The 25,570-nt window shown below is 36.5% G+C and overlaps 1 protein-coding gene across 8 annotated transcripts in view; it reads left to right on the top strand.

Moving 5' to 3' along the window:
* Nucleotides 1–25,570, top strand: part of SOX6 (SRY-box transcription factor 6) — a 765,792-nt gene that overhangs the window by 210,027 nt on the left and 530,195 nt on the right. For all 8 annotated transcript variants that reach the window (XM_070473416.1, XM_020904495.2, XM_020904527.2 and 5 more), the window contains one exon: nucleotides 18,011–18,083. The gene's annotated coding sequence lies outside the window, so the exon portion shown is untranslated. The remainder of the gene's footprint in view (nucleotides 1–18,010; nucleotides 18,084–25,570) is intronic.

Below are 25,570 nucleotides of genomic sequence, written 5' to 3'. Positions count from 1 at the left end.
AGAAAATATTTTATTAAAAAATAAAATCCAAAAGCATTGAGAATATTTTTAGTAAGATAAAACATTTTATAGAATTATAAATTTTTTTTTTGCACAAAAGTTTTTGTGAGCTTATCCTCATTTAACACAGTTGCCATTTAGGCCAGCAGTTACTGAATTTCAGTGTTGATAGGAATCACCTGGGTACTATGCTTTACAATAGATTCCTCGGCCATACGTTCAGAATTACAGAGTCAATAGATATGGGTGGGGCCTCTTAAAAACTTTTTTTGTTTTAATAAAGAACCTGGTCCTTCTGAAATAGGGCATCTGAGGATTCTGTTTTGATAATCACCTTTTTTCTGCTCTCCTGTTCATACAAGACGTTCTCCAACTTTTGTTATGAAGCTGATATCATGTATGTCTAAAATTAGTCAGGTTGCAAGAAAAAAAAGGGATATTAAAAAACACATTAATAGGTGTAATTTCCAAGACGTATATTTTGCTAAGAAAGAAGGGGAAGGAAGGAAGAGATAAAAGAACAAGTTTATTGAGTGAAAAGTTACAAAACATACATATTGCAAATTTCTTTTTTAATCTATTGCTAAATTTTGTTTGATTCTGGTAAAGTGGACTAGCTGCCTTATGTTGTGTCAATGAAGTGTGCAATTTTTTTTTTTTTTTGGTAATCAAGATTTCAAGATGTAAGAGTTTGGGGGGATTAAGTCACATGGTAATCTTATAAACGGGTTTCAGAAGTTTGTGATCTATATTTTGGGTTCATAGCAATAAGCTGCCTTTGTAAACTGGAAGACATGCTGTCTTCTCAATAATTTGATTTGTTTTTCATGTAGATACCTTTTTATACTGACCATTCTTTTTTTTGTAAAGGGATGTTTCCATATGTTTTTATTTTTTAGTAAAGTTTAAGAAACTGAAAAGACTTGTATGCATAAAAACACATATATGCTTATAATATAGGATGGCAATTGCCTGCCTCACCTTTCTTCCCGCACCCCACCTCACCAGTCATGCCAACTATAAAGCAGATGTATTTAACTTTTGGTATTTTTCCTGGTATTCATCACTACATTTCTTATATACTGACCATTCTATTCTTAGATAGAGCTTCTTGAATTATTTCAGGGAGAGCACTAAAGTGTTGGCAGTTTTAAACACGTGTCTGCTGCTGCTGCCGCTAAGTCACTTCAGTCGTGTCCGACTCTGTGCGACCCCACAGACGGCAGCCCACCACACTCCCCTGTCCCTGGGATTCTCCAGGCAAGAACACTGGAGTGGGTTGCCATTTCCTTCTCCAATGCGGGAAAGTGAAAAGTGAAAGTGACATGGACTGCAGCCTACCAGGCTCCTTCTTCCATGGAATTTTCCAGGCAGTAGTACTGGAGTGGGTTGCCATTGCCTTCTCCGGAAAACGTGTCAAACTTAATTCTATCTCTGATTTACTCCTCTGCTACATATGCTGGAAGAAGTGAACTTGCAGATTTAGAAAATGCAATACTGATTCCTCCTCTTCTAACCTAGAAATAATCTTGATCCTGACCATCTATAATGTGTTAAAGTAGGCTTCGGAAATGTTACATTAAAGTGTAAAGTATACTTCCCAGTGGGTGTGGATAAAATGTAAAATTGTAGAACATTGAAGTGGTAGTGACCTTAGAGTTGAACTGGTACAGCAATTCTTGAATACCATCTGCAGTCATCTCTAGAGATTTCAAAAACCTGGAAACTCTTGGGCCACTCAAGGAGATTACGGTTTAGTAGGTTTTGGGGTGGGGCCTAGAAATTAAAATTTTATAAAAGTTTTCTAGTGGTTATATAGTCTTTTAAGTTTTGATACAACTTTACACTTAGTGTAAGAATTTTTTCTAGAGAATCTCTGGCAGAATCATCCAGCCTTAACTTTGACAAACTCCAGGAACAGACATCTAGTTTGTGAGGCAACTTACATTGCTTTCAAAGATTTGTGTGGACTGAACTAAAATTCACCACTTTGTAATTCTCACCCACTAGTATTATTTTTTTCTTTAGGAAAGAAGAAAGAAACTACTTTCAATCATATTATACTCACTGTGCTAGGTAGTACCTTTACTTTGTTGGTTTAAAAATATTAAACTAAATAGTTTCCTTAGTTGCACAAAGGATTATCAGAGTAGATAAGCAGTTATTAAATGTGGTCCTGGACACATGAGGGCCCCTGAGACTCTTTTCAAGGGGTCTAAAAAGTCAAAACTGTTTTCACTATAATTTGTTGCTGTTGTTTTGTGACTAAGTTGTGTCCAACTCTTTTGAGATCCCACAGACTGTAGCCCACCTGCCTCCTCTGTCCGTGGGATTTTCCAGGCAAGAATACTGGAGTGGGTTGCCCTTTTCTCCTCCAGGGGATCTTCCCAAACCTGGGTCTCCTGCATTGCAGGAAGATTCTCTGCTGCTGAGCCACCATCATCATAATACTAAGATGCTATTTGCTTTTTTTTGTTTGTTTACTGTGTTGACATTTACACTGAGGATGCAAAGCAATTTGGGCAGGACTGCTGGTGCCTTAGCACAGATCAAGGTAGTGGCACCAAATTATGTCAGTGGTCACTGCATTTTTTAAAATAATCACCACTCACAGAAAAAAAAATCTAGCTTTGCTTAAAAATGTTGCAGATGAAGCAGTACAAACTATTAATTTTATTAATTCTTGACCCTTAAGTATATTTTTAATACTCTGTGATGAAATGGGAAGTATAAATAAAGCACATATGCTACCTGCTCAAGTACTCTAGTTACCTTGAGAAAAACATCATGTGTGTGATTGAGTTTCAACCTGAACTAACTGCTTTTTTCATAGAACATCATTTTTACTTGAAAGAATGATTAACAGACACACAATGGTTATTCAAATTTTGGATGTTGTTGTTTAATCACTAAGTTGTGTCCGACTCTTTTGTGACCCCATGGACTGTAGCCCACCAGACTCCTCTGTCCATGGGATTTCCCAGGCAAGAATCCTGGCATGGGTTGCCATATTCTTCTCCAGGGGCCTTTCCAATCCAGGGATCGAACCCATGTCTCCTGCATTGTCAGGTGGATCCTTTACCACTGAGCCACCAGGAAAGCCCCAAACTTGGATACTGGAAAGATATATTCTCAAAAATGAGCAAAGTGAGCCTGCCATTTTAGGGAAAGCAACTGATACTATTTGTTGTCAATAATAAAATTTGAGGTTTCAAGAGAAAATTAGTTGGAAAACTTGTGGCCACCACCTGATGATACTGATGGCTTTCCAATACTTAAAAACCTTTCTGATAAGATTGGTGGTGATACTGACAAATGTGATTTTCAAAAACATTGAATAATGAAATACATCAATGTTTTAAAGATATGCACAATTCAAATGAACCAATATTCTTCAAATAAACCAACATGTGATGTTGCAAAATCATGCATGGGTAAGAGATGCATTTAAAGACCAGTAGTTTTTAAAGTAACTAACTATAAAAAGTTCATTGATATTCAGGTTTCAGATTCTATATTGCAATTAACCTTAGAGAAACTATTACTTGTCAAATTTTGATATAGTATTAAAGAAGAATAGCTACAATTATCTCAAAAGGCTATTAAAACACTCTGCATCTTTCCAACTCCGTATCTATGTGAAGATGGATATTTTTCACATACTTCTGTCAGACCAACATATCACAACAGATTGAATGCAGTAGCACTGATGAAAATCCAGCTCTTTTACTGAACCAGACGTTTGAGATATTAAAAAGTGAAAAATAATGTCAGTCTTCTAAATTTTTTGTTTTGTAGAATAATCTTGTATTTTAAAGTTATGTTATTTATGTTACTATGTAATAAGTTCATCACTAAATTATTTTTACTTATTTATTTTATTTTAAATGAATTAATAGCTATTTAATTTTTTCTTAGCTTTAGATTTAGATATAATAACTATTGATAAATATAACCATAGCTCTTTGGGACTCTGAACAATTTTTATAAATGTAAAGGAGTCCTAAGACCAAAGAGTTTGAGAATCATTCATTCCAGTTAGCAATCTTTAGAACATGCAGCCATTTTAACGTAATACGTTTCCTGTAAGATTTCTTGGCCATTCCATTCTGAATGCTTGTCAACATCCCATCTAAATTGTGGCCCTTAGCACTGAAATCATATAGAAGATGTAGACTGAGTAGCATAGAATATATAAACAGGCAACTGGCAGTTATTCAGTGGCCTATTTGTGTCTGACTCTTTGCAACCCGGTGGACTGAAGCACTCCAGGCCTCTCTTTTCCTCACTATCTCCCAAAGTTCGCCCAAGTTCATGGCCACTGCATTGGTGACACCATCCAGCCATCTCATCCTCTGATGCCTTCTTCTTCTTCTATCCTCAATCTTCCCCAGCATCAGGGACTTTTCCAATTAGTCAGCTGTTTGAATCAGATGACCAAAATACTGGAATTTCAGCTTCAGCATCAGTCCTTCCAATGAGTATTTAGGGTTGATTTCCCTTAAGATTGACTGATTTGATCTCCTTTCTGTCCAAGGGACTCTCAGAAGTCATCTCTATCACCACAGTTCGAAGTCATCCATTCTTCAGCACTTTGCCTTCTTTACTATCCAGCTCTCACAACTGTATGTGATCACTGGGAAGACCATCACCTTGACTATACTGCCCTTTGTCAGCAGAGTAATGTCTCTGATTTTCAACACAGTGTCTAGGTTTGCCATAGCTTTCTTGCCAGTAAGCAAATGTCCTCTGATTTCATAGCTACAATTACCACCTGCAGTGATTTTAGAGCCCCAAAAGAGGAAATCTGTCACTCAGTTCAGTTCAGTTCACTTGCTGAGTCGTGACTGATTCTTTGCGACCCCATGGACTGCAGCACGCCAGACTTGCCTGTCCATCACCAACTCCCAGAGCTTGCTCAAACTCATGTCCATCGATTTGGTGATCCCATCGAAACACCTCATCCTCCATTGTCCCCCTCCTTCTGCCTTCAATCTTTCCCAGCATCAGGGTCTTTTCCATTGAGTCAGTTCTTTGCATCAGGTGGCCAAAGTATTGGAGCTTCAGCTTCAGTATCAATCCTTCTAATGAATATTCAGGACTGATTCCCTTTAGAATGGGCTGGTTGGATCTCCTTGCAGTCCAAGGGACTCTCAAGAGTCTTCTCCAACAACACAGGTCAAATGTATTAATTCTTTGATGCTCAGGTTTCTTTATGGTCCAACTCTCACATCCATACATGACTACTGGAAAAACCATAGCTTTGACTAGACAGACCTTTGTTGGCAAAGTAATGTCTCTGCTTTTTAATATGCTGTCTAGGTAGGGCTTCCCTGGTGGCTCAGATGGTAAAGCACCTGTCTACAATGCGGGAGACCCGGGTTCAATCCCTGAGTCGGGAAGATTCCCTGGAGAAGGAAATGGCAACCCACTCCAGTACTCTTGCCTGGAAAATTTCATGGACAGAGGAGCCTTGTAGGCTACAGTCCATGGGGTCGCAAAGAGTTGGACATGACTGAGCGACTTCACTTCACTTCACTTCACTAGGTTGGTCATAGCTTTTCTTTCAAGGAGCAACAGTCTTTTAATTTCATGGCTGCAGTTACCGTCAGCAGTGATTTTGAACCCAAGTAAATAAAATCTGTCACTGGTTTTATTGTTTTCCTCTCTATTTGACATGAAGTGATGGGACTGGCTGCCATGATCTTAGTTTTTTGAATGTGGAATTTTAAGCCAACTTTTTCACTCTCCTCTTTCACTTTCATCAAGAGGCTCTTTAGTTCTTCACTTTCTGCCATAAGGGTGGTGTCATCTGCATATCTGAGGTTATTGATATTTCTCCTACCAATCTTGATTCCAGCTTGTGCTTTATCCAGCTGGCATATTGCATGATGTACATGCAAATAAGTTAAATAAGCAGGGTGACAAAATACAGCCTTGAAGAACTCCTTTCCCAATTTGGAACCAGTTTGTTGTTCCAGGTCCGGTTCTAACTGTTGCTTCTTGACCTGCATTCATATTGCTCAGGAGGCAGGTAAGGTAGTCTTGTGTTCCCATCTCTTTAAGAATTTTCCAGAGCTTGTTGTGATCTACATAGTCAAAGGCTTTGGTGAAGTCAATAAAGCAGAAGTAGATGTTTTTCTGGAACTCACTTGCTTTTTCTATGATCCAACGGATTAATATTATCTCTGTTTCCTCTGCCTTTTCTAAATCCAGCTTGAACATCTGGAAGTTCATGGTTCACGTACTGTTGAAGCCTAGCTTGGGGAATTTTGAGCATTATTTTGCTAGTGTTTGAGATGAGTGCAATGGTGTGGTAGTTTGAACAATCTGTTGCATTGCCTTTTTTAGGGACTGGAATAAAAACTGACCTTTTCCAGTCCTGTGGCCACTGCTGAGTTTTCCAAATTTCCTGGCATATTGAGTACAACACTTTTACAGCATCATCTTTTAGGATTTGAAATAACTCGGCTGAAATTCCATCACCTCCACTTGCTTTGTTCATAGTGATGCTTCCTAAGACCAACTTGACTTTTCATTCCAGGATATCTGACTCTAGGTGAGTGATCACACCCTCATCTAGGTCATTAAGATATTTTTTGTATAGTTCTGTGTGTTCTTGCCACCTCTTCTTACTATCTTCTGCTTCTGTTAGGTTCATACCATTTCTGTCCTTTATTGTGCCCATCTTTGCATTAAGTGTTCCCTTGGTATCTCTAATTTTCTTGAAGAGATCTCTAGTCTTTACCATTCTATTGTTTTCCTCTATTTCTTTGCGCTGATCACTGAGGAAGGCTTTCTTATCTCTCCTTGCTATTGTTGGGAACTCTGCATTTGATGGGTATATCTTTCCTTTTCTACTTTGCCTTTAGCTTCTCTTCTTTTCTCAGCTATTTGTAAGGCCTTCTCAGAGAACCTTTTTGCCTTTTTGCATTTCTTTTTCTTGGGGATGCTCTTGATTCTTCAGGCACTCTGTCTATCAGATCTAATCCCTTGAATCTGTTTCACTTCCACTGTATAATTGTAAGGGGTTTGATTTAGTTCATACCTGAATGGTCTAGTGCTTTTCCCTACTTTCTTCAATTTAAGTCTGAATTTTGCAATATAGAGTTCTTGGTCTGAGCCGCAATCAGCTCCCGGTCTTTTTTTTGCTGACTGTATAGAGCTTCTCCATCTTCGGCTGCAAAGAATATAATGAGTCTGACTTCGGTATCTACCATCTGGTGATGTCCCTGTGTAGAGTTGTCTTTTGTGTTGTTGGAAGAGGGTGTTTGCTATAACCAGTGCGTTCTCTTGGAAAACTCTGTTAGCCTTTGACCTGCTTCATTTTGTACTCCAAGGCCAAACTTGCCAGGTATCTCTTGACTTCCTACTTTTGCATTCAAGTCCCCTATGATGAGAAGGACATCTTTTTTGGATATTAGTTCTAGAAGGTCTTGTAGGTTATCATAGAACCATTCAACTTCAACTTATTCAGCATTACTGGTTGGGGCATAGACTTGGATTATTGTGATTTTGATGATTTTGAATGGTTTTCTTGGAAATTAACAGAGATCATTCTGTTTTTTTTTTTTTCTTTTTCTTTTTTTTTTTTTGAGATTGCACCCAAGTACTGCATATTGGACTCTTATTGGCTGTGAGGGTTACTCCATTTCTTCCAAGGGATTCTTGCTCACATTAGTAGATAGAATGATCATCTAAATTAAATTCGCCCATCCCAGTTCATTTCAGTTCACTCATTCCTGAAATGTCAGTGTTCACTCCTGCCATCTCCTGTTTGACCACTTCCAATTTACTTTGATTCATGGACCTAACATTCCAGGTTCCTATGCAATATTGTTCTTTAAATGATTGGACTTTACTTGCATCACCAATTACATCCACAACTGGGTGTTATTTTTGCTTTGGTTCTGTCTGTTTTTTCTTTCTGAAGTTATTTCTCCACTCTTCTCTAGTGGCAGATGGGCATCTACGGACCTGGGGAGTTCATCTTTCTGTGTCATATCTTTTTACCTTTTCATACTGTTCTTGGGATTCTCAAGGCAAGAATACTGTGTTTTGTCATTCCCTTCTCCAGTGGACCACGTTTTGTCAGAATTGTCCACCATGACCTGTCTGTCCTGGGTGGCCCTACACAGCATGGCTCATAGTTTCATTGAGTTAGACAAGGCTGTGATCCATGTGATCAGTTTGGTTAGTTTTCTGTGATTGTGGTTTTCATCCTGTCTGCCCTCTGATGAACAAGGATAAGGGGCTTATGGAATCTCTCACTGCTTCCACCTTTTCTGTCTCTGTTTGCCACGAAGTAGTGGGGCTGGATGCCATCATCTTAGATTTTTTTTTTTTAGCTTTAAGTCGCCTCTTTCACTCTCCTCCTTCACCCCTATGAGGAGGCTATTTAGTTCTTCTCCGCTTCCCACCATCAGAGTGGTATTATCCACATATCTGAGGTTGTTGATGTTTCTCCTGCTTATCTTGATTCCAGCTTATAATTCATGATGTGCGCAGTGTGTGTGTAGATTAAATGATCAGGGTGACAGCAGACAGCCCTGTCGTGCTCCTTTCTCATTCTTGAACCTATCAGTTATTCCATATGGGTTCTAACTGCTGCTTCTTGACCCGCATACTGGTTTCTCAGGAGACAGGTAAGATGGTCTGGTATTCACATCACTTTCATAGCTTTCCACAGTTTATTATGATCCACACAGTCAAAGGCTTTGGTATAGTCAGAGATAGATGTTTTTCTGGAATTTCCTAGCTTTCTCTATGATCCAATGAATGTTGGCAATTTGATCTCTGGTTCCTCTTCCTTTTGTAAACCCAGCTTGGACATCTGGAAGTTCTTGGTTTGCATAGTGCTGAAGCCTAACATGCAAGATTTTAAGCATGACTTTACTAGTATGAGAGGTGAGTTAAATTGTCTGATGATTAGCACATTCTTTAGTACTACCTTTCTTGGGAATTGGGATGAGGATTTATCTTTTCCAGTCCTGTGGCCACTGCTGGGTCTTCCAGATTTGCTGACATATTGAATGCAACACTTTGATGGCATCATCCTTTAAGGTTTAAATAGTTCTACTGGAATTCCATCACATCCACTAGCTTTATTAACATCAATGTTTCCTAAGGCCCACTTGACTTCACTCTCCAGAATGTCTGGCTCTGGGTGGCTGACCACACCATTATAGTAATCTGGTTCATTTGGATTTTTTTTGTGGAGCTCTTCCATGTATTCTTTCCAGCTCTTATTGATCTCTTCAGCGTCTACTAGGTCTCTACTGTTTATGTCCTTTATTGTGCCCATCTTTCAGCAAAATGTTCCCTTGATATCTCCAATTTTCCTGAAGAGATCTCTAGTCTTTCCTTTCTGTTCTCGTTTGATACTCTGTTCATTGGAGAAGGCCTTCTTGTCTTTCCTTGCTATTCTTTGGAAATATGCATTTAGTTGGATATACCTTTACCTTTCTTGCTTGCTTTTCGCTTCTCTTTTTTCTTTAGCTATTTGTAGAGCCTCCTCAGTCACTTTGCCTTCTTGCTTTTCTTTTTTGGGGGGATGGTTTGGTTCACTGCCTCCTGTACAATATTATGGCCCTCCGCTCATAGTTCTTCAGGCACACTGTTTACAAGTTCTAATCCCTTGAATCTATGCATTTCATGTGAGGCTTCTTAGCCATTCTCTTCTGAATGCTTGTCAACTTCCCGTCTAAATTGTGGCGCTTAATACTGGACTCATATTGAAGATGTAGACTGAGCAACATAGAAAAATAGGCAAGTAGCAATATGCTTCAGTAGTGGCTACCTTTGGAGCTTGTTTAAGACTAGGGGGAATTCCTAATTCATTGGGGAAATAAGTTCTTGTTCCAGGAAAGCGGAGTGTTAGCTATGCTAGGTGGCATCTAAGTTGTCTTCGTCGATACATCAGAAATACTCCAACTTTTGCTTTAAGTGAGTTAAACCTCATTTCCCCCTTCACTATTGTGAAGAGATATTCTTAATTGTTAGCCACTGCATTTTTACAAAATTTTGCATTAGCTTTGTGTCAGTTCCTTTGCAAGATGAATTTCACATTTGATTTTTCATATTTCATAGTTTAAATTCTACATAATTATAATTATTAAGAGAAAAAGAAAAGAAGTGATGGAGTTCAAGAAACACTGCTTCAGCATAGTGATGCTATAGAGAGCAAAAGATATTATTAAGAAGGGTTTTGCACTTTTTAAAAAATTGATGCAACTTGGGAGAGAGAGCAATTTTAATGCAAAAATCACATCTCCAGGAAAACCCATTTGAATTGGCCTATAGGGTATTTTGTAATGTCTCTCTAATTTTTATTTTGTTGTATAAAAGACCAGGCATTGGTATCTTTCCAAAAGTTAGTTGAGAAAATAAATGCTTTAGAGGTAGTTGTTTTAATTCATTGGCTTACATATAATGTTATATAAACATCATGAAATCAATGGATCAATCTTTGACTTGAGTTTTAAACATGCGATGCTATAATTTAATACAAAGGTAGGCAAAATTTTGTTACAGGTGTTTTGGAAGGTATTTTGGTACTTTGAAAAAATGCCTTAGATTATTGAGTCTCAGAGTTGGAAAGTCATTTAATCCAGCCACTCACTTGAACCTTCTTGCTTAAAAAAAAAAAAGGATGGGGATTAAAAAGAGAAATGGGTGTGGTTTAGAGACAGCTTTAAGCAGGATTTAAATATTTAGCTTGAAAGCTTTTAAAGTCTAATTATGCAGGGAGGTGGCAGTGTTTTTATTTGCTGTTTACCTTTGATCTATAACCTATTTTTGATAGAGAAGGGACATGCTTTGCGAAAATGTTTATGATTTCTTCATTCAATGTCAAGATACTTGTTTGAAGTTGCCTTGTAATTCAGAGGTTTTTCTTTTTGTAACTAATACTAATGCCTTGCTTTTGCTACTAGATTAACAGCAAGTTAGTCTGGATCTGGTGACTACTTTTGAATGTATAAATGATATAGTGAATTTTAGAAATAGCTTTATTGTTCTGGGACAAATTAGACATGTTAAGGATAAAAAAAAATAAATAACACCAACTTATAAGAATAAAAAAGCAAAAATAATCCCAGGTCTCATTCAGTGTTAACATTTTTGTTAAATAGTATTTTACTTTGTGTGCGTGTGTACATATATACATACACATTTGATTTTCTAGTAATATAAATTGGCTATTATTATACATGTTACATTCTTTTGTCCAACAATATTTTGTGACCATCTTTTTGTGTCAATACAGATTTGTATAATAATTTTTAATGAGTACAGAGTAGTGTTATATATATGTACCATAATTTATTCATGCAGGTAATAGATTATTTCCAGTTTTGGGTTGTTAGAAAATGGTGTAATGAACATGCATATTACATGTATATGTCTTTTAACATTTTTGTGATTAGTTCCTTAGGATAATTTTTGAAAGTAGCCTTGCAAACTCAGAGGATATTGATGTTAAAATTATTAACAGTTTCTATCAAATTGCCATTCAGTAAAGTTGTACCCAATTTATAATACATGAAAGTGATTTTTTCCCCATCCTCACAAATGCTAGTTTTCCCAGTTTAGAAGATATTTTGCCAATATTGTAGGTGAAAATATTTTATTTATAGTTAGTTGATTATTAGGGATACTGTACATATTTTTGTTATTAAACATTACATTTCTTCAATTGTAGATTTCCTCTTTATATTCTTTGTACATTTTTATATTGAAGTGTTTGTAGCCATGTACTTTTTACTTAGTAAATTAAGAATGTGAAGAAGATTTGACAGCCAGATAATATGGAGAATGTCAGCTTCATGGTCATATATAGTAGTCTGTTGTCCAGGTTGGATTATTGTTTGAAAAATCTTTTAGGACAAAGGCCATGATTAAAAAAATATGTTCAGTTCAGTTCAGTTCAGTTGCTCAGTCATGTCCAACTCTTTGTGACCCCATGGACTTCAGCATGCCACGCTTCCCTGTCCATCACCAACTCCCGGAGCTTACTCAAACTCATGTCCATCCAGTCGGTGTTGCCATCCAACCATCTCATCCTCTGTCGTCCCCTTCTCTTCCTGCCCTCAATCTTTCCCAGCATCAGGGTCTTTTCAAATGAGTCAGTTCTTCGCATCAGATAGCCAAAGTACTGGAGCTTCAGCTTGAGCATCAGTCCTTCCAGTGAATATTCAGGACTGATTTCCTTTAGGATGGACTGGTTGGATCTCCTTGCAGTCCAAGGGACTCTCAAAAGTCTTCTCCAACACCACAGTTCAAAAGCATCCATTCTTTGGCACTCAGGTTTCTTTATGGTCCAACTTTCACATCCCTACATGAGACTACTGAAAAAACCACAGCCTTGACTAGATGGACCTTTGTTGGCAAAGTAATGTCTCTGCCTTTTAATTTGCTGTCTAGGTTGGTCATAACTTTTCCAAGGAGCAAGCATGTTTTAATTTCATTACTACAGTCACCATCTGCAGTGACTTTGGAGCCCCCCAAAATAAAGTCTGTCAATAACAGTAAAGATTGTTTCCCCATCTACTATTTGCCGTGAAGTGATGGGATCGGATGCCATGGTCTTAGTTTTCTGAATGTTGAGTTTTAAGCCAACTTTTCCACTCTCCTCTTTCACTTTCATCAAGAGGCTCATTATTTCTTCTTCGCTTTCTGCCATAGGGTAGTGTCTTCTGCATATCTGAGGTGATTGATATTTCTCCTGGCAATCTTGATTCCAGCTTGTGCTTCATCCAGCTCTAGCGTTTCTCATGATGTACTCTGCAAATAAGTTAAATAAGCATGGTGACAATATACAGCCTTGACGTACTCCTTTACTGATTTGGAACCAGTCTGTTGTTCTATGTTCAGTTCTAACTGTTGCTTCTTGACCTGCATACAGATTTCTCAGGAGGGAGGTCAGGTGGTCTGGTGTTCCCATCTTTTGAAGAATTTTCCACAGTTTGTTGTGATCCACGTAGTTAAATGTTTTGGCATAGTCAGTAAAGCAGAAGTAGATGTTTTTTCTGGAACTCTTTTGCTTTTTTGATGATCTAGATTGTGTTGGCAATTTGATCTCTGGTTCCTCTGCCTTTTCTAAAACCAGCTCGAACATCTGGAAGTTCATGGTTCATTTACTGTTGAAGCTGGGCTTGGAGAATTTTGAGCATTACTTTGCTAGCAAGTGAGATGAGAGAAATTGTGCAGTAATTTGAACATTCTTTGGCATTGCCTTTCCTTGGGATTGGAATGAAAACTGACCTTTTCCAGTTCTGTGGCCACTGCTGAGTTTTCCAAATTTGCTGGCATATTAAGTGCAGCACTTTCATAGCATCATCTTTTATGATTTGGAATAGCACAATAGGAATTCCATCACCTCCTCTAGCTTTGTTCATTGTGATGCTTCCTGAGGCCCACTTGACTTTGCATTCCAGGATGTCTGGCTCTAGGTGAGTAATCACAGCATTGTGGTTATCTGGGTCATGAAGATCTTTTTTGTATAGTTCTTCTGTGTGTTCTTGCCATATCTTCTTAATCTCTTCTGCTTCTGTTAGGTCCATACCATTTTTGTCCTTAATTGTGCCCATCTTTGCATGAAATATTCCCTTTGTATCTCTAATTTCTTGAAGAGATCTGTAGTGTTTCCCATTCTATTGTTTTCTTCAATTTATTTGCAGTATATTTATTTGTAAATTGAGATATAATTGACATATAGCATTGTATTAGTTTTAGTTGACAGTGTAATTTTGTTTATTTACAAAATTTATGTTTATATTGTCCAGTGCAATCTTTATCCATGATCAATATTTGCTGAATGCATGAATGAACTAGTAGAGGAATGAAATAATCCATGGTGATTGGGTGTTCTGAAGATTCATTTTACTAAAAGATTGTGATTTTCCAGAACAGATGGTATTTCCATCTCTATCTTCTTACTTTTTTGCTGTTCTTCAGGACCAAAGTGGCCGCTGGAAAAAAACTCTGGAAATGTTTTTTCAGCTTAAGCTAGTCTATTAATAGTTCTTAAATAAGTAGCTTACTTCAAATTATGTACTAATTCTTGTGAGTTAATTCTTAATCCTTTGCTCATCATAAAATGTTGCTTATTTCTAAATTCTCTACAGAAGGAAGTATGCTTTAAAATCTATGTTTAAATTTTATTGGAATATAGTTAATTTTCTTTCTTTTTTTTTGGTTAATTTTCAATGTTGTGTTAGTTTCAGTTGCGCAGCAAAGTGATTCAGTTATGTATGTATGTTTAATCATTCTTCCATAGATTCTTTTCTCATATAGGTTGTCACAGGATATTGAGCAGAATTTCCTGCACTATACAGGAGGTCCTTGTTGGTTATCTGTCTTACACATAGTAGTGTAAATGTTTGTTCAATCCAAGCTCCTGAGTTATCCCTTCCCCCTAGGAATCCCCTTTGGTAACCCTAAATTTGTTCTCAAATCTGTAAGTCTGTTTCTGTTTTGTAAATAAGTTCATTTTATATTTTTAAAAATTAGATTTCACACATGAATGATCTCATTTGGTATTTGTCTTTATCTGACTTACTTCACTTAGTATTTATTTTTATAATAATGAACTTGGTAATTTTTGAAGTTTATACTTTTTAACTTGTTTGCTACAAAATTCATCCATGGTATAAATCAGTTGATAATGAAATTCAGAGTTGCTTTTAAAATATACAGCAAGACTAGACTGATATGACAAATGAGATTTATTGATTTCATATTGACTTATGTTAAAGTATTGTTTGTTGTTGTTTATTCACTGAGTTGTATCCGACTCTTTCATGACCCCATGGACTGTGACCTGCCTGGCTCCTCTGTCCATGGAATTTCCCAGGCAAGAATGCTAGAGTGGGTTGCCATTTCCTTCTCCAAGGGGCCTTCCCAACTCCAGGGATTCAACCTACATCTCATGCACTGGCAGGCAGATTGTTACCATTGAGCTACCAGGAAGCCCATGTTAAAATGCTATTTGTCCCAAATCTCCGCACTCTGAATTACTCTAAATTTAAAATACTTCCAGAGTTAGTAATCTTAACTACTGAAGAGTCCAATGATTTGAAAAGCGAGACATGTCAGTCACAATATTTTATGGATGCATTTTATTTTGAGAAATGCTGGGCTGGAAGAAGCACAAGCTGGAATCAAGATTGCTGGGAGAAATATCAATCACCTCAGATATGCAGATGACACCACCCTTATGGCAGAAAGTGAAGAAGAACTAAAGAGCCTCTTGATGAAAGTGAAAGAGGAGAGTGAGAAAGTTGTCTTAAAGCTCAACATTCAGAAAACTAAGATCACGGCATCTGGTCCCATCATTTCATGGCAAATAGATGGGGAAACAGTGGAAACAGTGGCTAACTTTATTTTTTGGGGCTCCAAAATCACTGCAGATGGTGATTGCAGCCATGAAATTAAAAGACGCTTACTCCTTGGAAGGAAAGTTATGACCAACCTAGACAGCATATTAAAAAGCAGAGACATTACTTTGTCAACAAATCCTGTCTAGTCAAGGCTTTGGTTTTTCCAGTAGTCATGTATGGATGTGAGAGTTGGACTATAAAGAAAGCTGAGTGCTGAAGAATTGATGCTTTTGAATTGTGGTGTTGGAGAAGACTTTTGAGAGTCCCTTGGACTGCAAGGAGATCCAACCAGTCCATCCTAAAGGAAATCAGTCCTGAATATTCATTGGGAGTACTGATGTTGAAGCTGAAGCTCCAGTATTTTGGCCACCTGATGCAAAGAGCTGACTCTTTTGAAAAGACCCTGATGTTGGGAAAGATTGGGGGCAGGAGGAGAAGGGGACAACAGAGGATGAGATGGTTAGATGGCATCACCGACTCAATGGACATGAGTTTGGGTAAACTCCGGGAGTTGGTGATGGACCGGGAGGCCTGGTGTGCTGCAGTTCATGGGGTTGCAAAGAGTCGGGCATGAGTGAGTGATTGAACTGATACCGAACTGATTTATTTTGTCCTTCATTATTTCAATATAAATGAAGAAATGGGATGTATTGTGTATGTTGCATAATTCCAATTTATGCTTTTTTAGGATAGTTGCTGGAAACACAGGTGAGATCATTTTAATAATATGTGAGTGCTTAAGAACCCTTTTGGGTTCTTGCAAAGTTTAGGCTTTTAGATATATAGCATTGTGCTGGAGATTTATTTTTTGGATAACTTAATAGTTACAATTTATAATTCAGAGTTGGATAAAATGTGAGAATAGCTTATATCAGAACCAGCATTATTTGCTGGTTTTGACTAGTACACAGAGTGTCCACATAGGGTTGTCCCTATGTGGGCTTAGGTGGTGTCCCACCTAAAACTGTTCTCCTGAATCCTGAAACATCACAAAGCCATGAGGGGGAAAGGGTGTAATACCAAAAATAATTGACAGAGCTACCTTCCTCTGGGCAGACTCTCCTGTACTTCTTGTGTTCATAGAAATAATGAGTTGTTGGAAACTGGTGAAACTGGATTGGGGAAGCCTGAGTCATCACTTCCTACCAGAGGAGGAGGTCTGGTTGAGGATACTTAATGGATGTCTTACTCATTGATGTTAAAGCTAACTAAATGCCCAGGACTTTATTACTTATCAATCCTGACTAGAAAATTGAATAAATAATATGGGTCACTTAGGCAAAACCATGTTATAGGAGCTGGGGAAGGGCTGAATTGTTTGTTTATTTCATATCTCAACTTAATTCCGGATCCCAGTACCTAACCTATCATGATCCAGGGTGGGAGGAGAATGGGGCAACAGAGCATGAGATGGTTGGATGCCATCATCGACTCAGTGGACATGAGTTTGAGCAAACTCAGGGAGATGGTGAAGGACAGGGAAGCCTGGCATGCTGCAGTCCATGGGATCGCAAAGAGTCAGACATGCCTGAGTGACTGAAGAACAGCAACAACAACAATAATCTATTATGGCCATTTGTGCTATAAATGCAGTGTTGGAAGTAGTAGTTCCTATAAATGATGTTGAATGAGGTCCATTTTTTTCTTTACCCTTTTTTCTAAATGAATTTTATTCAAATCTAGTTAGCTAACTAGATTTAAATCTAGGTTAGCTAACTAACCTAGATGTTTACTGGCTGAATTTAAAATACGTGGATTGAATCAAACCAATTCCCAGAGTCTAGGAAAGTTTCTGACCTAAATTAGGAACCCAAGTTCCATTATTATTTTCAGTTGAACACCACTCATAGCCATCCTCACATTTTGGAAAGAATACAGCTTTTGCAACAAAGTTTCTTTGTTTTCATGGAACCAAAAATGTGCTGTATTTAGACCAAACAATAAAAATAAACTACCAAACTACCTTCTAATGCATGGGGGTTCTGGAGAGAGGAAACCATAGATATTTAGAGGCATAAAGTGAGTCATTGTGCTAGTTAAAACTTTTTACAAGGCTAGCTCTGTGTGTTTGAGTTGCATCTGTTACCTCTTCAGTGAGAACTAAAGTGTGTGCAAGGAAGAGAATTTTGTATTGAATTGTGGCTCATACAGAATGCCTTGTATATAGCCTAAGCATCTAAATGGATTCCATATCGTAGGTAGAACTAAAACTGCATCTTTTCTTATTTATTCTACCTACAAGTTATGTTCTGTTGGACATATCCAAGTTATCTTCTGTGAAGCTAATTCATTTTCACTTGCAAATATAAATTAATCATGTTTTTCAAATGTAACTTGTAAGCCTTTATTGCCTTAAATTTTTTCTTGCTTTTGTTTTTACTTATTCATGTTTTTAAACACCTACTTTATTACTGACAATATTTTAAAAGCCATAATGGAGATGTTGTATTCTTCTGTGATGAACAATGAAATAATTGTTTTTTTTGGTATTATCTTGGAAAAAATTGTTACAGTAGACAACTGCCCGAGTTAAAAATAGTATAATTTGTAGCCAGAATGTATTCTTTAATAAAGCATGTAAATACAATTTACTAATCCTTTTTCATTTCCTTTTCTTTCTAAACTTGCAGGTCACTTTCATGAATTCAGAAGCAATTTACAAGTGATTTCTGGGTGCTGGGGCTGATTTTTTTGTGCGTATTTGTAAGTATTGGTTCATTTATTATTCTTATTACTCTTCTCTGTGTAATTAGACAGTTACAGTGTTTTAAAAGTATTATTAGTTTTTTAAAAAGTGTTTTCTTAAAAGGAGTATAGAAGAATATCAGCTGGCAAAAAAAAATCCTCAATTTGTTGTGATTTTCAGTGAAATAACACAATGGCAGGGCCAATTAAAATAGACGGAAACAATAAGTATCTTACTATTTGAAGATGGGGCTCAATTGTAGGAATGGATTAAATTAAAGGGGCTAGTCTATATACACATGAATAATTTACCCTGATAACTTCTGGTTGTCTGGACTTGAAAAGTGCTATGAGCCTGCGCTCATTGAAAAGGTGTGAGATGATACAGAATTCAAAGTGCTGTCAGTGCATGAGGAGATTATGTACTAAGGAACCAAAGACTCATTTAGTGAATGTAAAATGTATATCAGAATCGAAGTATTCCTCCTACCTTCTTCACCATCGTCAAAACGCTATTATATTTGAAATAGTATTTTGAAGACCAAAGATACTTTTTCTCAGGAAAAAAGGTCAATTTCAAGAAAAAAAATTTGAATGAACTTTGGACAATGAAAATACTTTATATTGTTATATATCTATTGATATAAAAGTAGTTTAGAGTGTGTGGCAGATATTAAAAATGTCCATATGTATATTAGATCATATTTAAGTAATTTGAGTTTAAGATGTATTTATGTGTGTGTGTGAGTGTGTGCTCAGTTGCTTCAGTCATGTCTGACTTTTTGCGACCCCATGGACTGTAGCCCACCAGGTTCCTCTGTTCTTGGGATTTTATAGCAAGCATACTAGAGTGGGGTGCCATTTTCTCCTCCTGGGATTTATATGTGTACACTGTTGCAAACCATTGGTATCTAAGGTGTTTTTTACATTTGAAAACAACAAAGACAGAGGAAACTTCTCTGTACTCCTATAAAGGAGCTTTAGGCAGTACACTTCCAGGAAAGTATTTGGAAAAAAGTAATATTGTAAATTAGAGTTTAAGTGATTCAGTATTTAAGGTGGAGAGCAGTGAAAATTCCTTTGAAATCAGTTTTGTCTTTCTTCCAGTAGCAGCATTGATTTGGGGCAGGTATTTTGAACCATCTTAAAAACTAGGTGTGAATATTTAGTATAGTTTAATAAATGTTGTATATTGTTAATGCTCTAAAAATAAATAAGATGCTGTTTTATGAGACTATAAATTCACATTTTATTATTTGTAGACTTAATTCTCATGTAAAACACAAAATATTAAACTCCATAGTTCATTTGGATTAAATATAAGCTTTCAATTTCTGCAAGGTATCATAGTGAGGATTAGGAGGCAAAGAAGATGGGGAAATGTAAAGTATCTTTGAAGGGCTCTTGAGAAAAAGGGTGATTCCAAGGAGCTGAGCTTATCCTATTAGAAATCTGAGTGGAGGGAAATAATTTTGAACTTCGTCAAAATAAATTTGACAAATCCTGTCATTGTTTTATCCTTTCTTCTACCTCCTTTCTCCCTTTTCTCATATCATTCAGTCATTTCTTGTGGTAAGTTTTTAGGATTATTAATTTTTTAAAGCTGCAAACATAAGATAATTACCAGGATTTCAACCGTGATGGCCTTAATTAAAATATAGTTTACATTTCTCATCACCTCAAGGCTATATTTCCTGAATTTTTCACTTCTCCTCTCCTACAATCCCCCAACCAGATATACATAGGCTAGCTTTGAACAGAGGTGATCCAATTAGCTGAGATTTTTTTCTTGTGACCTAACAAACAGAGAGGGCTTTCCTGGTGGTTCAGTGGTAAAGAATTCACCTGCCAACGCAGGAGAATTGGGTTTGATCCCTGGATGGGGAAGATCACCTGGATAAGGAAATGGCAACCCACTCCAGTATTCTTGCCTGGGAAGTCCTATGGACAGAGAATCCTGGTGGGCTACGGTTCACAGGTTGCAAAAGAGACGAGAAGACTTAGTGACTAGATAAGAACAAAGGAGAGAGGCTGAAATGGAAGGGGCACTGTGGGTATAGTTTTCATATGGTTATTTCTGGAGTTCGACTTAAAAAAACTCAAAAGGCTTCTAGTCAGATTGGTCAGATTTTGTCTAATAACTTAAGTAAAAGTCATAGTAATCACATATGCCTAACGTAATTATTTTCCAGACTTGAGAATTTCTAAAGAATAGTTTAGGCTATGGAGTCTGTCGTTTCTTTGGTCAGTGGTCTCAAGTGGTCTCTTTGATACGGGCCATCTCCCTTCAGACTGTGGAAGCTTCTTATTAAAGAAATGTAGCAGGATACCATGACTAAGATAAATCAAATAAAATTAACATGGCATCCAGAATGTTTGTATTTCCTTTTAATTATTGCAGAAAGTGTCTACCACTTACACTGAATGTTGAGGCAGCTAAACATTTATTTAGCTTACCCTAAAAACAAGCAAATGGGGTCAGTGACAGTGGCTTCTTTTAGGAACTTTAATTTCCATATTTTGGAACTGCTTATTTGCTACATGATCTAAGGCAGAAAGTTATACCTCATGGCCATGGGAAGGTTTCTTAGTAAGGTGTGCAGAAGCTGGTCTGTGAGATAAGAAAGGTGGGATATTGTTTTGCACATACATAATGAATAGACCACACCAAAGGTGTGTGAGAACTGATTAGAATCTTACCTACATATATCTACTACCTAGGTTAGAGTAGGAAAACACTGTGAAGGAAAATTGTTATCTTTTCAGAAGCTGAAAGCATTTTATTCTAGTTTTTTTTTTTCTTTTTTAAAAGTAAAACCACCTTTTTCCTTTCCCCAAAGTAGGCATTGTATAAGAAGACCTTGTTTTGCATGTTAGTGATTGGTGAAGAACATCAACAACAACAAAACAGAGATAGACCTGCTTTTTCAGATTCCCAAGTCTTTTTAGAAATTTGCTAGCAAATTCCCTTTTTATAAAATTTGTCTCCGTTTGTGGTCTCTGATAGCAAGATCCAAAATTATTTTATTGTCTAGTATAAAAAGTGATTATTGCTTAGCTCCATGCTTCAGTTAATAATAACAACAATACCTTAATTTGGTATAACACTTGCTTTCACAGACATTTAATTGGCTAAATTTCATAAAACTCTGGGGTGAGTAGGAATTATCCTTATTTTTGAAAAGTAGCAGGACTCAAACTGAGGGATTTAGTATAAATTTAGTGCTTTTTCCATAACACCAATCTATCCTCTTTCAGAGAGTATTGTAGGTCTCTTTCTCTTGTTTTATCACTACCTCAGTCTCTACTTGGTTGCTGTACAAATATTTTTGAAAAGTTTACGCAGAGTAAGTCAGGGAGGAGATTGTCCTCCCTGATTGTGGAGAGCCTTCTGTCACTTATTTCCTCATGTTCCTGGATCATTTGCTCCTCCCTGGCATTTTCCTATCCCCTTATTTCCAAACTCCACATGCTATGTTTCAGCTGAATTTTTTTGAAATGCATAGGTTTTTAGGAAACAAACAAAAAGAATCATGAAATCATCTCTTTGTGGTATTCTAAAATGGAGAGAAATTTGTTTCAAACAGCATAGCCCAGACCAAAGCTCCTTCAGTGAGAACATCTGTGATTTTAAGGACAAGTAGGTCTAAGTGCATTATCTTTAAAAATATTATTCCAGGCTAATCTTGACATAGAGCAGGTAAATAAAAAAGATGAGCTGTGAAAATCCACAAATAGGGCTTGAATGCCATTTTCCATGACAACGGGAGCTGCCCCATGAAAGCATTAATGCCAGGAATGTAAGGAATTTAAAATTGTGCCTTCTCAGTTTTACAGTTGTGTGCTCATGTTAATTAGAGATATACTGACATTTGGAGTATCTACATTAATACATACAGCTACTATACATTTGTGAACTGTGGCCAGAAATCTACTTTAATTGAAAGCAGTTTGCTAATTTGAATGTGTATATCCATTACATTTTAAGCTTTTAAGTTTTATATACTGTTGCGCTTAGATACTTGTTCTTTCTATTCTCTCCACTTTCTGTTTCTAATTTATACCTGAAAGGACAGCCTGGCCTATTTTTAATCTCCTAGTGGTGTTTTTTTAGCAATATTGATGGAATTGTGAGAAAAAAAGGTTTTTAAATAGTGTCCTTTTATTTGCTGTACTTTGAATCTCTTTTCACTCTCTGACTTTCTAAATTGTTGGTTTTTCTTGCAAACTTTTAAGATGGCCTGCCACCGAAATAAGGTAGGATTTAGGTTTATGGAATTTGCTTCACTGGCTATATTTAAGTACTAAAGAACTACTCTTCATGGTCATACTATGGTTTTAGCCAGAAAAGTCCACTTTTAGAGACCTTGATGAGATGAACAGTGAAGAGGCATTCTGATTTTTCTAGTATAGCTGAATTTCATCCTTCCTTTTGATGTCAAGCCGTGTATCTTAATTTTTGATTTGCAAACATGTTCACAATAGCTTGATGACTTCTTGAATCATCTTTAGCCCTAGAGTTTTAGTTTGTCTATCTTAAAGGAAAACTGCATCTATTTTTTTGCAAGTTTGTGTTTCTTAACAATCTGCCTGTCAGGATTTTTAACCTAATTGTTTTGTCCTTTTTGTCTAATGAAACTCCCACACTTACTTTTTGGACGAATCCCTATGTATTTATAACACAAGACCACTTAGAAAGAAACTTCCTTTTTGTAGCACCAGAATAAACTGCTCTAAAAATTTGTAATACTCTGGACTTATTTCATTAAACCATTTTACTGGCACCATTAAACTACTAAGACCTGGGACCATTAAAACTTACTCAGTACTATTATTATTATTATTATGGCCTATTTTACCCTTTATTAATTTTTTTCACTGTACTAAGTTCCTCTGCTCTTTATTTTTTCATGTTACTTACTACATATTGTGCCATCACAGCACATTTGGTAATTTTGAGTTAATTGCTCAATTATCAGTGATAGTCATGAAGCACTTGAAACATGTGCAGTGGAGGATTTTAAAAATTTCGAAATAAGTTGGTGTGTCATAATCTTAAATGTGAAACATGCCAATATCTGCAGTCATAAAAATACACTGTCTGAGCTAGGCATTTCAGGGAAGGCAAAAACCTACTCTTAAAATCAGGGCTTTTGTCTGGCACTGAAGTGTTTCATCTTTGCTAATTTCAAACAACGTATCTAAATTTGATCTTGGTTTCCTTTTCAACTCTAAAAACTTGGTTGTCATAATAAGGGAAAAGGGAAGTAAAATTGTATTGATTCTGTGTGAATGTTTTATTGGAACCTCACAATCATGATATTTGCTGTAAAGTGGAATTTGGGATCCATACTGGATGTCAGTCAAGGAAGCTGACTTACTAAAGAAGCAGAGTGATCTCTCTCTAATGTTTCTGCACTCATTAAGGCAATCCTCTAATCAGAGGACAGTGTTTCAGTGAAGATAATATGTCGATGATTTATTTACATTGAAAAACCTCATGAGAACAATGACACTTCGGGGACTTTTTCTGTTTCTTACACAGTAATATTCTCAGATGCCTTCAAGATAATTTTACATTATGGCAAAATAATTATTGTAACTCTTTTGGCAACTAGGCAAACTATCATTAAATTTTGCATTAGTATTCAGTTTAGAGTTTTCTCTAAACTAATATAGTGCCAACAGCCCTTTTTTAGATGCTATTATGGTTCTTTCACATTTTTATAGAACTGTAGTAAAGCTGAATTTACTGGCTACATTTGAAGGTGGAGTAGAGCTGCACAAGAGTCAACATTAAAGTGATTCAGTGCCCATTGGAGAAAAATTCTTCTTAACTTGAGATTGGAAACAATCTGGGGCTTGAGGGCAGTTTGCTAAGACCAGCTAATAAATTTGAATATTCCCCCCAAAAGCTGCTTTCTGAACTTGTTTATAACCAGGAAGACAGGCTTTATCATCTTCCAGTATTCTTGCATACACTTTGTTAATATTTAAAGGAATTAAGTACATATGGAGAAGGGGAAATAAAGCCATAATTCGAATTGAGTGGTGGTCTCAAATACAGGGAAGCAAGGGAGTGTCCATAAATGGTACTAATTATGCACAGATTAGTACTAGCTATTATTCTGTAATACAGTAATCTTTAAGATGGGAAATATTGTCATGTTTATAATTCAGGAAAAAATAAAACCACCGATTTACTCAAGCATTTAGAAATATTTTAGCAACTACTCAGTTTGTAAAGTTTAAATAATCAACAAAATCTAGTGCATTTTGTTCTACGTTTGTCTCTGTATATAATATTCAGCACATAGTTTTATCTGAAATACATATTTTATGTTATCATGGAGTATGGGTATAAATGCTTGTCATTTCACCAAATTTTTGCTAATGCGAAAGATTAAAATGTGAGTGAAATATTTCCAGTAAAGATAAAAACATTTTCTGCATTCTCTTTCTCCCTTCCTTCATCTCTCTTTTCCTTTTGCCCTGTTCTCTGCCTCGCTCTCTTCATATTTCTTACTGGAGTTTTTCAAAGGTGCAAGGCAATTATTATGTAAAAAGGTTAATTTCCTAAGCATTATCTCCCATCAATAACTGGCAAAGAAGACTTATTCTTAATGTTTAATCAGTCAAAAAGTCTATCCACATGATAAAATTCTTGTTTGTATTATTATTTGCTTAGCAAGTACTTTCAAGAGGAAAAAAGTTGATCACTAACCTAAGGATTTAAAAATTGATTTGTTATGGAGAGTTTATGTGGGTGGAGTTTTTTTTGAATACAAACTTACTGGAGTTAGTTCTTTCTCTTTCTTTTCAACTCACACAGTTTTATATAAGCTTAAGTGAATGAATTCATTAATAAATGAAGATTTTCTATTTTTATTTCTCCTTTGGGCTCTTTTATGCCTTTGGAAAGCACAAATACAACAAAACAGTATGTCGGACACTTATTATTTTTACCTTTTTGATGCACCTATAGTAGATAATTAAGCATTAGCATCAATGGACTCCAAGTCTGTACCCCTATAACTGCCTACATTAGGCAGACTGTAGATTATTTTTTTCTTAAAGCTATGGCAGCTGGTAACAAGCCTATGACTTGGTTTCAATTATTACCATTTGTGTTCTGAGTTTCACTGACCATAGTACAGAAGAAATACAGATGTTGTGCTCTTGTGAATGTAATTTTTCTTCCAATTACATATATATGGCATCATCAATTAGAATGGGTTAAGTTGAGATTGTTGCACATAATTTGATATCTGATATAGCAAGTATCAAGTGCACACTCATTGAATGGTTGACAACTTTAGGAGTGGCTTTGTCTGGGCTTTGTCCCTCGTAGTGGCTGTGTGTGGAAGCTACTGCTGATTTTGTGACTAGTTACAGAGCATTTTTTCTTGGACTTGCAGTCACAGAATAGGTAGCTGCAAGGCAATATCTGGTGGAAGGCTGAGAAAAAAGCATGGAAAATGTGAGTATAAACTAGAGAGCTGAGT

Source organism: Odocoileus virginianus, chromosome 10 (assembly GCF_023699985.2).
Source record: "Odocoileus virginianus isolate 20LAN1187 ecotype Illinois chromosome 10, Ovbor_1.2, whole genome shotgun sequence".
NCBI classification, from domain to species: Eukaryota; Metazoa; Chordata; class Mammalia; order Artiodactyla; family Cervidae; genus Odocoileus; species Odocoileus virginianus.
This window is presented reverse-complemented; position numbering and strand designations above follow the sequence as displayed.